General features: G+C 40.4%; 1 protein-coding gene across 3 annotated transcripts in view; it reads right to left on the bottom strand.

The window, feature by feature from the left end:
- Wipf1 (WAS/WASL interacting protein family member 1) overlaps positions 1-18,414 on the bottom strand; it is a 114,541-nt gene that overhangs the window by 69,080 nt on the left and 27,047 nt on the right. Inside the window, exon 1 of one of the 3 annotated variants that reach the window (XM_070020629.1) lies at positions 286-381. The exons of the other annotated variants lie outside the window; for them this stretch is intronic. The gene's annotated coding sequence lies outside the window, so the exon portion shown is untranslated. Of the gene's footprint in view, positions 1-285; positions 382-18,414 lie in introns of those variants that run through there. 3 annotated transcript variants of the gene reach the window in all.

Genomic DNA, 18,414 nt, shown 5'->3' with positions numbered 1-18,414 from the left:
GAAAAGAGGCTTAGCTGCATTCCATGAAGTAAGTTACTTAAACATCCGACTTGTTTTTTGTAGGCACTGAAGCTCTAAACAAGGAAATCAAGCAATTTGAAGAACTTCTTTTCACCATACTGACTCAATGTTTGTTCCTCTAACAGCTAAAGTTACCAGCCATGCCCTGGCTTACACATTCAAAGCCTGAGCAGTTTCTTTTCATTAGAGAAACAGTTACAGGAAAGGGAATCAGGTTTTTGAAAGCAGCCACAAAAGGATTTTCAGAAGAAACAAGGCACTAACCTGGGCTGTTTGGATCCGCTGAAATGACCAAGTGCTCAAGTCCTTGCTAGCTATCTGCTGGCTAGCTTCCTGTAAAGCTGCATGTGACATTGCACTTCCTCTCCGCACCTTCTTCTACTGCCTCTCCAAGAGCTCACAGGCATGTGATAACATCGGCTGGCTGCCTCTTCACGTGAGGTCATCCCTTGTCAACAGAAATGGTGGTCTCTCCACAAAGGTCCCCAGAAATGGTGGTCTCTCCACAAAGGTCCCCCAGCTTTCTTTGGGTGTTTGCAGAGTACAAGAGGAGATAAACTGGGGTTATAGGGCAGAGAGGTACTTTCTGAGCCCCTGGCCCTTCTGACTCCATTCTAAGAAGAGAGAAAGACTCTTTGAGCTCCAGAGTCTGCAACTAGGGGTTGGAGACCCCCAGATGAGCAGGGGTAGACCTCTATGGTAGAGTCTGAGGTTGGGGCACCCTCCTGTTGTCAGGGCAGCACCCGGTGCTGCTGCACACCCTTCGGACTGTTAAGGAAGAGTCCTTGATGAAGCGACTCCTAGGATGTCCCCATACTCTGCTCTGGGGTACACCATTAGTGGTTCACACACTGACTTTGGCTCACATTTCCTCAACCACTTACCCTGAACTTCCTGGGAGAGCTTCAAGTTCACACGCAGCCTACTTAGTCATGCTATCAGACAGTGTGCCCTAATTCTTGGTCTAGAAAAACAAAGCCAGCCTCCTGAGCTAAGTAACTGTGGTGTTAGCTAGCTGGCAGGAGAGCTAGAGAGAGCTCCAGGTTATGTCTGCCCCTCTCTGCCCTGGGGAGTAGGGAGGTGCTGGAACAGAGCTGGGCAAGGGCTGAGCAAGAAGCCCAAGGACACCATTTTTAGCTGTCATGTTCCTCTTTCCTTTTATAATTCCCCTAGCATCAGGAGGGTCCAAACACACTGAAATTTGTAGATGTTGACAGTGGTGTGTGGGACACTTCCTGGACCAAAGGGAATATTCTATAATTTGCACAACTTGGCTCAATGCAGAAAACCCAAAATTGTTTCTATATGGCTACTTTGGTATAATTCTTTTTACAAAATGCTTTTTTTTTTTCCCTCCAGTCCTGGGGCTTGAACTCAGGGCCCAGGCACTGTCCCTGAGCCTCTTTGTGCTGAAGGCTAATGCTCTACTACTTGAGCCACAGTGCCACTTCTGGCTTTTTTCAGAGATAAGAGTTTATTGGAGACAAGCATCTCATGGGGACTTTTCTGCCCAGGCTAGCTTCAGACCACAATCTTCAGATCTCAGCCTCCTGAGTATTTAGGATTACAGGTATAAGCTACCAGCACTCAGCTTTTACAAAATGATTTTAAAGGGATCCTTTAGTTTTTAGTAAAATAACTGTAGACAAGTTCCAAATCTTGAAAATATCATCTAGTAATCTCCTCCTGGTTTTCCATGTGAGAACACCGAGTAAGGAAAAGAGTCCTGAGAGAGATGAGGACAACAGTCAGACTCAAAGGTCTCACCCCAATATTGTAGCTCTGGCTTTGGAAACTGTCTTCTGTCTTGACAGCTGAGGGCTGGTTTTCTGAATGGACTGTCCATTTAGATTAGCCAATTGAACAAGATACCTCCAAGCTGCAGACACAATATCAGCTTTAAAGTAAGAATAATGAGGAAGTAGAACTGTGCCTCAAGGGGTAGAGCACCAGCCTTGAGTGAAAAAAAGAACAATGATAAAATCTTAGAGTCAGACATCACAAAGAATACTATGTAGGTAAAAAATAACATTAACTCTATCTGAAAGTATCTAGAAGTATCACATTCTGAGCTCAGCTTCCCATTCTATTTTTCAACTAAGCCCCTTATATTCTTGGTTCTGTTCTTAATTAGAAAAGGTCTGAACAAAATACCTTATAATGTTCTTTTAAAATTCCTAACTTGGGGGGCTGGGAAGGTGGCTCAGTGGTAGAGCGCTTGCCTTGCATGCTTGAGGTCCTGGGTTCGATTCCTCAGCACCACATAAGCAAAAAGAAAAAGCCGAAAGTGACACTGTGGCTCAAGTGGTAGAGCGCTAGCCTTGAGCTGAAGAGCTGAGGGACAGCGCCCAGGCCCAGAGTACAGGCCCCACGACCGGCCGCCCCCCCCAAATAAAATAAAATAAAATAAAATTCCTAACCTGGGGGCTGGGGATGTGGCTTAGTGAAAGAGTGCTTGCTAGCATGCGTGAAGCCCTCAGTTCCATCCCTCAGTACCACATCAACAGAAAAAGCTGGAAGTGGAGCTGTGGCTCAAGTGCTCCTTGAACAAAAGAAGTCAGGGATAGTGCCCAGGCCCTGAGTGCAAGCCCTAGGACTGGAAAAAGAAAACACACACACACACACACACACACACACACACACACACACACATACACACACACACACACACACACACACACACACACACACACACACACACACACACACACACACACACACACACACACACACACACACACACACACACACACACACACACCCCACCACCACCACCACCACCACCACCACCACCACCACCACCACCACCACCACCACCACCACCACCACAATTCCTAACCCGATTTTCTGTCTGTAATTTTTTTCAGTTTAGAAATTAAAAATAGTAATACATTTTGTTCTTCAGAATAGTTGTAGATTTATAGAAAAACTGAGAAGGCAGCAGAGTGCCCATAGACTCTACATTGTCCCCTCGCCCTCATTACTAACAATCAGCAAACCCACACAGAAACATTATCATTAAGTCCACAGTTTATTTTGGACCCATCCAGGACACCACATTATAGTCAGTCACCAGGACTTCTAGGGTCCACTGAATTATGACAGTTGCTCCCATTCCCTGCTTGTGAAGACTGACAGTGTTGAGATATGTTGGCGAGGGATTTTGAAGAATGTGCCACGACAAGATCTCTCTGATGCTTTTCTCATGATAAGACTAGGTTATAGGTTATTTCGATGAAAAACACAGGTTAAGTACCATTTTAATCATGTGTACAGTTCCTCCCCAATTGTCTATGGTTTTTGTCTTATTTTCTTCACAATAGAATAAAAGAAACTAGATTTATTGACCAGAGAAAACTTTTTTTTTGCTTTCAATTTTCTTTTCTTCTACCCAGAAACACCAATACAAATCATTTTCTGTGTGTAAAGTTGCATTCATAAAATTAGTTATAGCATCTACCAGTAGAAAACCATCAAAGCCGGGCGCTGGTGGCTCATGCCTGTAATCCTAGCTACTCAGGAGGCTGAGGTCTGAGGATCGAGGTTCAAAGCCAGCCCGGGCAGGAGAGACCGTGAGACTCCTATCTCCAATAAACCACCAGAAAACCGGAAGTGGTGCTGTAGCTCAAGTGGTAGAGCACTCGCCTTGAGCTGAAGAGCTGAGGGACAGTGCCCAGGCCCAGAGTTCAAGCCCCACGACCGACAAAAAAAAAAAAAGAAAGAAAGAAAACCATCAAAGCTAAGAGATCAAATGAGTGAAATCCTGAATTCCCTTCATTCTAAGATGCATGTCTGCCTGGATAGTGTTTCTCCTTCATGTTTTTACACTCCTGGAATCAAGGTGTGCCTTTAATATTGTGTCCTTTCTTCCTCCGTACCTTTCATTATTTTGATGGAACACCAGCTGGGGTGTCTCAGGAATGGAGGAAGTACAGCAATCAATTAACCCTTATCTGGAGAAATGAAATCACTGAACTATTTTCACTGATTTTTTACTTCCACTGAACAATTTTTTTTTTCTTTTTGCTTATGTGGTGCTGAGGAATCGAACCCAAGGCCTCATGCATGCAAGGCAAGCACTCTACCACTGAGCCACCTTCCCAGTCCCTGAACAAATATTTTTTATCAAAGTAGTTTGATTAAAAAAAGTAAGATTTGTAACTACTCATTCTAAAGTTCTACAGTTATATCAAAGCAAAAATTGTCACTAAGTCTCACGACAGAGAAAAGAGGGGAGGTGTTGAATTCTTTCATTGAGATTACTATCTCTGGCTCTCTTGTGTTTCCTGCCTCACTGTCCCCATATCTCATGGATCATGCCTGAGGAGCTTATGGTATATGCTGACTGGCTGGGAGAAGTTGCAGTCTGGAGCATGAGAAGTCAGCATATTGGTCAGCAGGCAGGCAGTGCGGAAAGCCTTCTGGCTTCCTACTCCCCCTCTTCCTTGCCCACCCCCAGAGAAGCCAAAGGCATAGCACAGAACTGGCTGTTTCCTTCTCTGTGGCCAAGATCCTCCCTGAAGTTAGTGAGCTAAGTTTGTTTAGTTCACATCTTGCTTTTTTCTTCTTCCATTTAATGAATAGAGATTATTCCAACCACTCACCACTACTGGTCTATTTCACAAACAGTCACACAAAATGCTCAAGCTTTTCATCTAGATTGGCTACTGTAAGTATTGCTTCCTGTCTTGCTCCCATGTAAAAGGTACCAAGGTACCCATAGTGCCCTAATCAGTTCACCAGTATCCAGATGGGACTTGATGCAGATTGCAGACTGTTTTCAACAGTCATTTACTAAGTCTTTCTACATGTAGACACTTGGCTAGGTGCTTTACTCACACATTCTCATTCACTAAGCCTGTAAGGCAAGTATTTTCATCTCTACTTTACAGATAAAGTATCCAGGAGAGATTAACCCAGAGTCCCAAAACAAAGTTGAAACTAACTTGCAAGCTCAGCTGTGTCTCAGGAAATACAAATCAAAACCACAGTGAAGTATCATCTCATCCCAATCTGAATGGTTAATATTTTTTTGTTGTTGTTTTTTTGGGTCCAGTGGTGGGGCCTGAACTCTGGGCCTGGGCGCTGTCCCTCAGCTCTTCAGCTCAAGGCCAGCGCTCTACCACTTGAGACACAGCGCCACTTCCAGCTTTTTTCTTTTTGCTTATGTGGTGCTAAGGGCCTAATGCATGTAAGCGCTCTACCACTGAGCCACCTTCCCAGCCCCTGAATGGTTAATGTTTATATAAAAAATAAAAATTAAAAAAACCCAACTGCTAGTAAGAATGCAGAGAAAGGAGAACTCAGTATAGTCATTATGCAAAATAGTATGATCGTTCCTAAAAAAACTAGAAATAAAACTACCATATGTGATCCAGCTATTCCAGTAACTGGGAATATAACCAAATGAATAAAGTCATTATTACAAGAAACACTTACACACACATTTATTGCAGTACTATTCACAAAAGGCAAGACCCAAGACGTGGAATTAATGCAGGGGTCCACCCATGCATGAATGGATAAAAGAGAGTGTGTGGTCCATGTATACAATATTGCTTAGCCACACACACGCACTGAAATCCTCACTTCAGGAAGCATGAATGTAATTCAAGATATTGTGTTAATTATTCATTATTGTGAAATAATTCAGACACAGGAAGAAAATTACTGTATGTTCTCACTTATATGTAAAAACTATGAAAGCTGATTCTGCACAAGCAGAGAATGGAATGATGGTTCCCAGAGACTGTAAGAATGGGGGAGGATAAAGAGGGTTATTAATGGGTATAGAAGCGCAGTCGAATAGGAAGAATAACTTCTTCTGTCCTATAGCATTGTAAGATAACTAAGGCTAGCAACAATTATATGTCTCTAAGTGAGAGGATTTTTTTGGGGGGGGGGGGGTGGGTCAGTAGTGGGGCTTGAACTCAGGGCCTGGGCACTGTCCCAGAACTCTTCTGCTCAAAGCTCATGCTTCACCACTTTGAGCCATAGTGCCACTTCCCATTTTTGAGTGGTTAACTGGAGATCAGAAGAGTCTCATGGGGACTTTTCTGCCTGGGCTAGCTTTGAACCGTGATCTTCAGATCTCAGCTTCCTGAGTAATTAGGATTATAAGCATGAGACACCAGGGCCAGGCTCAAAGTGAGAGGATTCTGAATGTTTATAACACAAAGAAATGATAAATGTTTGACAAGATGGATGCCAATTACCCTGATCTGATTTATGACAGAAATATCACACTGTTGTACTTCGTAAATATGTACAATTGTTACATACCAACTAAAAATAAAAATAATAAAACAAAATAAACACTGATGTTAAATATGGCAAACAGATGGGGGTACATGAAATTTTTCTCTGTATAGTCATGTTATATACATACCCCCATGGTTTTTAGAAATGTGTGTATATGAATATCCTATTTATTGAGTTAATTCAACAATGACATGGTTCTTCAAATATTCTCCACCACTTTTGTCTACTTGATCAAAATTGGAACACATTTTGTTAAATGCTTCCTGTATGATTATGGCAAATCTGAGTGTATTTTTCAATTTTTTATTTTATATATTTATGTTTTATTACTTTTTTAAATTTTAATAGATTTTACTTTATATGATTACATGGTAGGTCAGTAAATATTCATTATTGTCTAATTTTCATGTGGGGTTTATACTTTTACTATTCTTCTACACATTTTGTACATTTAATCCTACATTTTTCATATTAATTGTACCATCTAGCTAGCTTCCACCAAGTATTTCTCATTTTCATCCTTTCTGTGTAATTTTAGTCTACATACAACTCATGAGGATTATATATAGCTATATTCCCCTCCCCCCCTCCCCCCAGTGCTGAGGACTGAACCCAGGACCTAGAGCATGGCAAACAAACATTCTCCCATTTTGTTAGTATATTGTTTGTTTGTCAGTGCTGGCATTTGAAATCAGGGCTACACACAAATGCTCTGAGCTTTTTTTCTTTACTTATTTTTCAGATAGGTCTTGCACTTTTGCCAGGGGTCAGTCTCAGAATGCAATACTCCTACTTCTTCCTCCTGTGTGTGCAGATGTATAGTACTACACCCATCTTATATTGAGATAGGGTCTAGCTAATTTTTTGCCTGGGCTGGTTGAACCATGATCCTCCTATCTCTGGGATTAATTATAGGCATGAGCCACTGTTTTGGGCCTGAACTCTGGGCCTGGACACTGTCCCTCAGCTCTTCAGCTTAAGGCTAGCGATCTACCACTTGAGCCACAGCGCCACTTCTGGCTTTTTTTCTTTTTGCTTATTTGGTGCTGAGGAATCGAACCCAGGGCCTCATGCATGCAAGACAAGCACTCTACCACTAAGCCACCTTCCCAGCCCCCTATATATTATTTTTGAGACAGGGTCCTACTAAGTTTTCCTGGGCAAGCCTCCAACTTATAATCCTCCTTCCTCTGCCACCTGAGTATCTGGAATTATACCCAGCTAGATTTTTTTTCTTTCTTTCTTTCTTTATTTTGTCCAAGACCAGGACTTGAACTTAGTATCTGATGTTTTAGCTCACTGACTGGTGCTATACCACCTGAGCCAGGCCTCTTAACTCCCTAGATTATCTTTTTAGTGGATATGAGAGTCACCGATTCTATTAGATGAATTTAACCTAGTCATATTTTTATGATATCTTTATCTTACTCTGGGTACATTATTATATGTATTCTGTTATATTGTTGTTTTTTCTGGTTCCCTCCCACTTACCATTTTTTCTTTTTCTTTTTTTTTTTTTTTTTTTGCTGATTGACCATGTTTTCGTTTTATTGTTGTGGTGCTCTCTATTCTTCTGGCTTTGTTATTATTATTTTTAAATCTAATGGTTTTGAAATCATTTTTATACTTTTTTCCAGATTACAAATACATGTGACCTTTCTTGATGAACACCAGTGAATTATATAGTAGGATCCTGGTGACTGGCAGGAAGTCCTTTGTCATTTGGGGAAATGAAGTGGTAACTTCACATCAGTTGCTGATATATTGTGAGGAGATGACACACAGCCTAAGAAACTGTTCTAAAAGGGTACACTCGCACTAATAATGTAGGCAGGTGTGGAATGCAGGGGCACCCAGGAGCCTATTTGCTCAGGCACAGGAAAGAATGCAGTAGGGCTGATTTTGCCATCTGCAGATACTGTGAAGGTCTATAGAGGTGTCTTCAGAAGGAAAGCTGCCACTTTCTGTCAAAAGTCATCACTGGCTGAGGAATATGATCTAGAATCAGGCATGATCATAAGAATGTAAACCCAACTCTTAAAAGAACTCAGGAATTCGATTGAGAAAGTTGTTGCTCAACTTGCTGAGAGGCTAGAAGCTCCATAATAAACAAGAATCTAAAACCTTTACTATAAAGTAGGCTGTTGTCACTTTCTTTTCAGAGCCTTGATTTAATTGAAAGGAATTTTGGCTCTAAAAAGCAGGAACTGATTGTGTGTGTGTGTATGTATAAACATGTGTACATATACATGTTGAACTGAAGGTTAACAGTGACATTCCATACTTGGCTTTTTGGAGGAAAAACTGGGGCTATAAGGGAGAAGGAGTAGTGACAAGGTCTAGCAAGTGTTAAGTATCTGGCAGTAACTCAGTATAGTGATCAGAAATCCTGGCTAGAACCTCAAGGAAGTGGTAAAAATATTTTAAAAGAAGGTCTGAACATATTTTAAACACTTAGTTAAAATTATTTTAAATCACTCTCATACCACAAACTTTCCAAAAGCTGGGGAGATCTGTTCTAACTACTAAATAAGTGAACTCGGATTTGAACCCAAAGTTTCCAACAAGTCTACTATCAGTCTGTCTCCTTGTTCTGTATAACTTACACCAGGCACCATGTGAGGGCCATGCTCTGAAGCACTTGGTGGTCAGACAGTCCAGCCAGACCTCAGTGCAACCGCTCCCCCAGAAGAGTGGGGGATTTTTGGAGCATTATATCATGCAAAAGCTGTCTTCATTATCAGTCCTGCAAAAGAGATACCATACATTGCATTTCTGAGCTCTTGGAGCAGCTAAAAGGAAGCCAAAAGGTCAAGAAAGTTCTATTGCTAGCACATTACACACTGGCACATTGTTTATGCCACTGTAATGAAAGTCAGGATTATGAAGGCTCTGGACCATCTGCCCTCAAAGCCAGAGCTTAACCTAGTGGCATCATTCTTCTTTGGCAACCCACAGGCCCTGATACCAACAACCAGTTGGCCCTTTTCAAAATCACACAATTGAATTCCAAAATAAGCAGGCCCCTTCATTCACCTTTACTGTTAATCAAAACACTGAAAGGAAATGGCAAATTTCTTTAATCATAAAAAAGACTGGCTAAGGGACACAGAGGAAAGCCTTGCCATTCATGCAAGATAAGCCATAAGAAGCCTCATAAATACAGAATTCCAGAGGTAGCCAAGAGAAAGTACTAAGAACTAAGTACTTCACATTTGAAGCTCCCATATTTTTGGTTGAACAGAAAATAAACTAATACAATGCACTGCAAACAACCCAAAAGTGTGCCAAGTGTGTTGAGATGGATCATGAATGGCAATGCACCCCTCATTACAGATTTGTGGCTTTGATTTGGAAATTGTCTTTTCTACACACACATATATAATAACATGAGACCACAAGAATACCTGATTGCATGCACCCCAATGAACACTTAAGAGCACACACAGAAAGGGGCTAAACTGGTAAACAAGTTCACATCATTTTTGTCTGTGTGTGCCGGTCTTGGGGCTTGAACTCAGGGCCTGGGCTCTACCCCTGAACTTTCTTGCTCCAAGCTAATGGTCTACCACTTGAGCCACAGCTCCACTTCTGGCTTTTTTTCTGCTAATGAATTGGAAATTAGAGTCTCATGTGCTTTCTTGCCTGGGATGTCCTTAAACAGCAATCCTCAAATCTCAGCCTCCTGAGTAGCTAGGATTACAGGCATGAGCCACCAGCACCTAACTTCATATCATTTCTTAATTGAAAGATTCTGGAATCAGACTGCCTGGGTTCAAACAGCAGATCTATTACTTACTAGGTGCTGTGGTGACAGGTTTTTCATCTATAAGGTGAATTTCATAGGTATTAAATGTGATACTACCTGGCTGGGGCAATACAATAAATGATGGCTATTGTTACTGTGAATAGGTAGAGGAACTTTTTGGAGAGTGGTGTTTAAACTTAGGGCCTTGTACTTACTAGGAGGTAGGTTTCAATTCAGGGCCTTGTACTTATGAAGCAGATGTCTACTGCTGAGCCATATCTCCAGCATTGTTTTCAGGATAGGGTCTAACTTCCTGCCTGGGCATGCATCTGGACTGCAACAGCCTATTTTAGGCTTCCTGTCATAGCTGAAATGACGAGAACGAGGCACTAGGTCCAGGTTCTTTCATTTACATCAAGTCTTGAGACCTTTCTGCTTAAGCTGACTGGAAACACAATCCTGATCTCAGCCTCCTACATAGCTAGAATAACAGGCACATGCTACCATACTAAGTTATTAGTTGAGAAGAGGTCTTACAAACTTTTCTGCCCAAACTTGCCTTGAACCATGATATTTTCAATCTCAGGTACCTGGTAGCCACTGCTTTAGTGTGAGCCATTGGTATCCATTCTTGGGAAACACAATGAATCAATCAAGCAAAGAACTTTATTTCTGAAGGTGCTCTGCATGAAGCACATAAAAGATACTCAGGAATTAGGAGAAACTAGGCTGTAGGTCATCCTAGAGAGGCACAATCCAGCCATGAAGTAAGGAAGGAAATCTACAACGGTGCTTTGAGTCTTGAGGTAATACAGTATTGGTGTTCCTAAAGTTGGAAGAGTATCTGTATCTGATAAAAAAATTCAATGTCTAGCAAGATGCAGAGACAGACAAAGAGAGCGAAAAAGAAAGAGAGAGAGAGAGAATGCAAGAAGGAAGAGGAAGAGAGAAGAAGAGAAGGTGAGAGGGAAAGGAATAATGATGTGTGAATTACATTCTATGAGTTTTAGAAATGAGGAATGCCTCATGACTAGTATGAAACTATGTGACTGAGAGAAATAGGGATTTAGTATAGTACCCGTGAGTGTAGACAGAGGAACAGGTGACTTCATAGAATTTTCTAGAAGCTGTTTATGTGATGTGAAGTACAAGACTCTTAAACCATGCCTTTTAGAAAAACCTAGAGTATGATTTTCAAGGCTTCTGGGATTGGAATTCCTTTTCTTTGACTGAGACTCCAGGCAGAATCTGGCCAAGAAAAGCCTTGGGATTTAGTCAGGTTACAATTAGTGTGTGAGTCATATCCAGCTGAGCAACATCAAACCCAATCTCATATGTTTATTACATTTTTTTCTGGACTACGATATTTAAATTTTGAAATGACAACAGATAGGCTGAATTATGTGAATCTGCGAAGGAAATAAATTTACAAAACACAAACATCTGCCAAGGGTTTATTAATTAGTAGCAGTTATAATGAGTGGAAAACACTGCATTTGTATATCAGCATCTATTATCTTCTTTGCTTTCAATCAACTTCTAGAAATAAAGTTGGTGTTTTGGGTAGTGCCCAAAATAGGGTGCTATTTTCTAAATTACTCCAGCATACCTCCCAATGATATATTTAGGTACTGAAAGCAACATAACATTCACCAATTAAAATCCAATAACAAATATATACAAAAATAACCAGCCATCTCTGAGTCTAAGCAATAAGTGTGTATACCGAAATACATTAAACAGTGGAATCCATCATTCTCAAATTCACTGCAAAGCAGTAGTACTTACTGATAGATGCAAAAGCAAAGCAGCACACCATGCCTCCTTTTTGTCCAGAACTAGTAAGCATAATCAATTTTGTTCTCCTGTGCACTCCTAGGTTTCCTTGATGCCTGGTCACATAAATTTAAGAATGAAAAACAATCCAGAGGGCAAGGAAATAGTGATCAAGAGTGGGTCTGAAGAGATGTACCTCTGCCTCACCATGACTGCAAGCCTTTACTTCCCTCAACTACACTGGCCAGGGGTGCAGTCATCTCCACATACTTTCTCTGTCTTGACAGAAACATATCAGAAACTTTGATATAGCAGTGATTTACCCTTCCCTCTGGACAGTCCTTTCAAATCCAGTTTTCCTGCCATGTTAACATAGTAAATGTTAATATTTAGAGTATGTCAGTACTAAGAGTGATAACCTCAGACAGGTGTTCTGTTTCCTGTGGTACCAATCTTGGTTCAGGGGTCAGCCTCTTCCTTCTGGACCCTTCCAGGCAGTGCTGTGTTCCAGTACTTCTCCACTATACTGGTATAGTCTACTCCATACTCCTCCTCACATGTCTCCCCCTGGGAGGAGAGGAGGAGCTGGGGCCTTATTGGTATCTGCTGAATTAAGAATTACTGCATCCTAGCAACAAAGAACAGTGGAATCCATCATTATCAAATTTAGTAGTCTAACTCACCAGATTTGTTCATGATCCACTATATATACACACAAAGTATAAGGCCTTAAAAATTAAAAAAAATGTCAGGTCAGGCATAGTAGTATATGCCTGCAATCTCATCCCTAGGGGAGCTAAGGCAAGAAGATCACAAGTTCAAAGCCAGACTGAGCTACAAAGCACTTAAATTAAAAATGTTGATTCAGAGTCTAAATTAACATGCCTAATACAGCCCTTAAGGCAGATGCTGGGATATAACTTTGCCTTTGGCCTTATATAAACCACTGTAAATGAAAGTGTTTCTTAGACCTTTTTTTTCTGTATCTTAAGGCTATCTTAAACTGTGCTTCAAAAAAGAAAAGTATAGCTTTTCAGTTTTCTTTTTAGTATTAAATATTACACTGCCTGACTATTTTTAATACAAAGACAGGTATCTCAACAGAAAGCATCCAATCTATCTTCATTCATAGCTGTGCTGGAGATTAGTGTTCTGGCTCCCTGTGATATTCTGTCCTTTCCTCAGATGGAATGTCCTGGAATTCCCTGAGGAATATCCAAGCTTGTCCTCCCAGGGTACCATGGGTGACTGCCAGAATTGGAAGAGCCCCAACTTACATTAGACCAAGTCTATAGGCACAATGTCTACAACTGAGTGCTACTGGATGTGCTGACTTAGGTCCTTGTCTGTTGGCCCACTGCAAAGGCAGTGAACATAAAAGATAGAATTTTTCCACCCAGCCTCTCTGAAGTGATGTGCCTTGTGATCTGCAGAACCTTGACTTCCAATCTTGTGACTCAATTATCTTTTTGTAAACACAGACACTCAACTGGTTCCTAATGAAAAGACTGAGACTGTCACTACAGTTCAACTGCTTCTAAAGCACCAGGTGCCTTAGGCCCAAGAGACTTTCTACTGGGGCTGAGACTACTTTGAAAATGATTATTAGTATTAGCCATTAATCCAACTTATTACATAAGTGTTTATGTGTAGCAATGATATTATCAGTTTTAAACCTAAAGGGCTTTTTCTGTGTATTGTCTAATTCATCATTACAGAAGAAATTATTCCTATTTTAGAGATGATGATGCTGAGTTACAGCTAAATGAAGCAACAGTAATACATCCTTCCAGTGAAGCTATCAAATTGCATGAGTTTGGTTTTCACTTTACCTTTTAGTTTGCCTTTACTTGGGTTCCAGTTAGAAAATTTTCTGTTAGCAGACTAGATAACTGTGTTAGTCAACTTTGTGTCACTACAACAAATGTATTTGAGACAATTAACAAAAAGAAAGGGTATTTTTGACTCATAGTTTTGGAGGTTTCAGTCTGCGGTAAGTTGGTCTTCTTGCTTTGAGCCTGTGGTAAGGCAACATATCATGGCAGCAGAGTGTACTGGAGCAAAACTGCTCACTTTGTGGTCAAGAAGCCTAAGAGGGAGTATGGCTAGGTCCCACAGAGGCATACCTCCAATTAGCTAAGGCCCATATCAGGCCCCACTGAAAGGTTCCACCCCCTTCCCATAGTGGCATGCTGGGGACCAGCCTTTAACACATAGACCTTTGGGGAACATTCAAGATCCAAACTACATATAACACTAACTGACCAGGTTATCTTGATGAGCTGGTGGTTGCACAGTCAAGGTCTTGTAAACACAGTATGTTATATGGTAAATACCTAAGCCATAGAGTTAAACAACCAAGTTGGGCCAGTGCTACAGTTATCTATTGCTGTGTAGTAAATGACCCTAAAACTTAGTGTATAAAACTGTACCATTTTATTGTCCTCAGAGATTCTGTGTCAGGAATTCAGCAATGGCATAATGGAGACAGTAAGTCTCTGTTTGCTAACATCTGTTTTCTTTCTGGGATCACTTGGTGAATACTAGGGTTGGAAAAAAGCTATGTCCAAGAGAGTCTCTTCATTTATACATGTCTGGCACAAGGCTAGGAAGGCTAAAGAATAGGCTCACCAAGACTTTGTAAGCAGACCATTTACATGGCATGCAGCTGCACTTCTTACATGGTAAGACTTTTAAGCAAGTCTGTAAATGCAAGTGTTCCCAATGAACAAGCCTTTTATGATCTAGCCTTAGAAGCCACCTAAGGTCACTCTGACACATTCCATTGATAAAGGAGATTCAAGTTGTGGGAAGGGACTTAGTCCTACTTCTCTCTGGGAAGACAGTCAATGTATTTACAGTCACATCTCATTGTCTTGTAAACCAATATTTTGAACTTGAATTTTTATTGATAAGCATGTTAGCTTATAAAATATTAACCATGAATGGCTGTAATTATATTTCTAGATAATCAGCTTCTGGTTTAGGAGAAGGAATAGTCCCAGGAAATGGAATGTCTAGATGGGTGTTATGTAAACAATTACTTAGAATAATGCCAAAGGAAACAACTGGTAGAAAATCTGCTACCATCTTCGTCTCTTTAATTTTACCAATTTTTTTAAGTTGGGCAAAACATTTCCCCATCTCCATTAAGGCTATATAAAAATTAGATGTGCCAAGTTAAAATAAAGCATTCAAGGAGCCAGGAAACTTAAAGGAAATTACTTAACTTGTAGAGCTAATTATTTTGTGACAAATTATTTGTGGGTGACAACTCAAGTTCCAGAGGAGGGAAGCAGGCTGGGAACAGAAATGTGGTAGTGGAGTTAACTGGACAGTAAATGCCTTTGTTTTAAGGTATGTGGATTCAATTTTTAAAAAAAACAACTCCATTTCCCCAAAATTGGTTTGGGGGCCACAACTTATAATCTTTGATTTAGATTAGATGGTAGATATTTATTTCCTAAATTTGGATTTGCCCTGATCCTGTTGGTCTATTTTATATTCCTCTCTGAAAGTATAAAAATTTTATAATTAATTAGTTCTATAATTATTCTGGTCCAAGCATTGAGCTAAGTAATTGCCATTTGTACCTTATTTCATGTTCAATAGTCCTTTGGGAATGAATGTCTCTGGAGCCATTTTACACAGAAAGAAACTAAGCTTCAGGGAGTTTAAATTAACTGACAAAGGTCACAAAACAATAAATAGCAGAGATTGGATTCACATGTAAATATGCTTTGACTCTGACAATTATAACCTTAACCACTGCATGTTACATAATACAGAACTTTTGATGAATGTGGCTCTCCTAAGGTAAGATGAGGATAAGCCTTCTGACCCTTCTCTGGGTATAACACATCTGGATTATCTACTGTGAGGGAAGAAATGGAAGTTTATCCAAAGCAATGACTATGCAAAGACAGTGCTTTTTACCTAGGAATACTGGAAGTCTAAGACTGTATAAGAAACTGAGTTTAAAGCTGGGTGCCCATGGCTCACATATGTTAGCTACATAGGAGGCTGAGATCTGAGGATTGCAGTTCAAAGACAACCTGGGCAGGAAAATCTGTAAGACTCTTGTCTTCAACTGACCACCAAAGAGCTGGAAGTGGTACTATGGATCAAGTGGTAGAGTACTAGCCTTGAGCACAAAAGTTCAGGGAGTTTAAGCCCTAGTACAGTGATGAATGAATGAAAAGGAAGGAAGGAAGGAAGGAAGGAAGGAAGGAAGGAAGGAAGGAAGGAAGGAAGGAAGGAAGGAAGGAAGGAAAGAAGGGAGGGAGGGAGGGAGGGAGGGAGGGAGGGAAGAAGGGAAGGAGGGAGGGAGGGAGGGAGGGAGGGAGGGAGGGAGGGAGGGAGGGAGGGAGGGAAGGAAACTGAGTTCACTATATTCCTGGCCCCTGACAGTTTCTCTGCATACATGGAAAGAGATCTTATCATTGCTAACCTGGTAGAGTACAATCATCAGCAAGATGCTTTCCACATACTTACCAGGAAAGATAAAAGACCAAAGAGTCAAGTATTTTTATGTTCAACAACCTTTCTTGGTAGTCTTTAAGAAATGTTTTGAAAAAGATTCTCTAAAAATCTTGCTCTATTTCCTTAGAGAGAAAATTCAAATAGAGTTCTCATACATCAAACATGTGACAGAAGCAATTTTAATCACTTAAATTATTTATCCTTCATCACTGAATGTTTCATACCATTCCTCTATACATAATTTATTATACCATTTATGTTTATTAAAAATTGATCATGGGGACATGCCCTTTCTCCATTCTCTGAGGCTACAGATATTTCTCTGTCAGATCAGTTGGAAATACACAACCTAGTATTTTCCTCAATTTTTTTCTTAATCCACTTTAACTCTTTGCATGCCTCTTTCTTTTCTAGAAATCCTCTTCCACAGATGGATCAGAGTTTATTTTAGAGCAATAAGTGCTCATTTCCTTTTTTATCTAGCAAGAACTCTTATCTGAAGGCTACTTTCTTACCCATGAAAACCTTAAAAAGAAAAAAGAAAAAAAGGCTTACTTCATTTTTCTAATTTTGCACTCCTCTGAATGCCAATATAAAAATAAGGCACAAAAGAACAAGATTCTGGAATTTTCCGTAACAGAAGCACTAGATTGTAGAATTATATCTTTCTCTCTGACTTTTCTTTTCTGTTCCCCTACCACCACACAGGGATGATGTGTTTTTCTTGGCTTTCTTATGTCTTCATCTATGTGTTAACTTTTTTATTTTTTTTCTCCCCAACCCCACCATCTTCAATTTCTTCCCAAACTCTTTCATCTTCAAATTTCTCAACCCTATGACTTGAGCTGCTCTCTGTAATTCAGCGATTCCAAGTCTTCTTACCAGTCTTCCAATCCACTGTCTTAGTCAGTCATACTTAGACCTGGCCATTCCATACTTCTCTAAGGAAGCACAGGAAGAAGCAGAAAGGAACACACTATCAGAGAGGCATGGAAGCTAGGCACTTAAGTGGCTCACAATATATTAGTCTACAAAAGCTTTGCAGTGTTATCCAATTTGCTATGTCCAAGTTGGCTTTCTTTGGTACATCCAGCCCACTCTTGGGTGCCCAATCCTATAGGGAACTTCCAAAATTCCCTATTGCAGAGAATGAGACCATCACCGAATGCCCAGACAGAAACCCAATATCCATTGCTTCTTTACTCTTACCGCCTCAATCAATCATCAACACTTGTAGTCTATTTCTAGTATCCCTAAATGCATCCCAGAGCTCCCTACCTTTGGGAGCACTCTTCTAGTTTTGCCTTTTGTATCAAATTCTGAGGTGTCCAGATCCAGCCCTCCATGCTCAGTTAGTAGCCACTAGCGAATCTTCTCCAAAAGGCAGATCTGCTTAAAATCCTCTTCCATCATGATAGAGGTCAGGTCCAATAGTTTTGTGGTTGTTTAGTTTTTTTTTTTTCTGGCTTGGTTTTTTGAGATAGGGTCTTGTGTACCAGGCTAGCCTAGCCTTCTGAGTGCATATATTACCATGCCCAGCACACTCTCACATCAACATTCATCATACTGTGTGACAATTTTCTGATTACTGACTTTTGTTTCGCATAGACTAAAAGCTCCAAGAGGACCAGGACCTGTGTTTACCATTAGTACGTTCAGTGCCTAGCATGACATGTACTAAATAAATATCAGCAGATTGAATAATGACTGTGTGAGCTAGCAAGATAAACAAAAAGCCCACAGATTGGGAGAATGTATTTTCTAGCTATGTATCCAGGGTCTCACTCATATCTAGGATATACTTAGAGCTCAAAAAATTAAGCCCCCCCTCAAACAATCAACCACTCCATTAATAAGACATGCAGAGAGACTTCTCTGAAGAAGAAATAAGAATGGCCAATAGACACATGAAGAAATGTTCAACAACCCTTGCCATAAAAGAAATGCAAATCAAAACAACATTAAGATTCTACCTCACTTATAATGTACTTAGAATGGCCGATATCAAGAAAACTAATAATAACAGATGCTAGCGGGGATGTCGCTAAAAGGGGACACTGCCACACTGTTGGTAGGAATGTAAACTTACTCAACCACTTTGGAAAGCAGTATGGAGATTCCTCAAA

The sequence above is a fragment of the Dipodomys merriami genome, unplaced genomic scaffold, assembly GCF_024711535.1.
Source record: "Dipodomys merriami isolate MVZ:Mamm:240054 unplaced genomic scaffold, mDipMer1.0.p SCAF_1, whole genome shotgun sequence".
In the NCBI taxonomy this organism is placed as follows: Eukaryota; Metazoa; Chordata; class Mammalia; order Rodentia; family Heteromyidae; genus Dipodomys; species Dipodomys merriami.
Note: the sequence above shows the minus strand (reverse complement) of the source record. Positions and strands in the feature narration are given on the sequence as shown.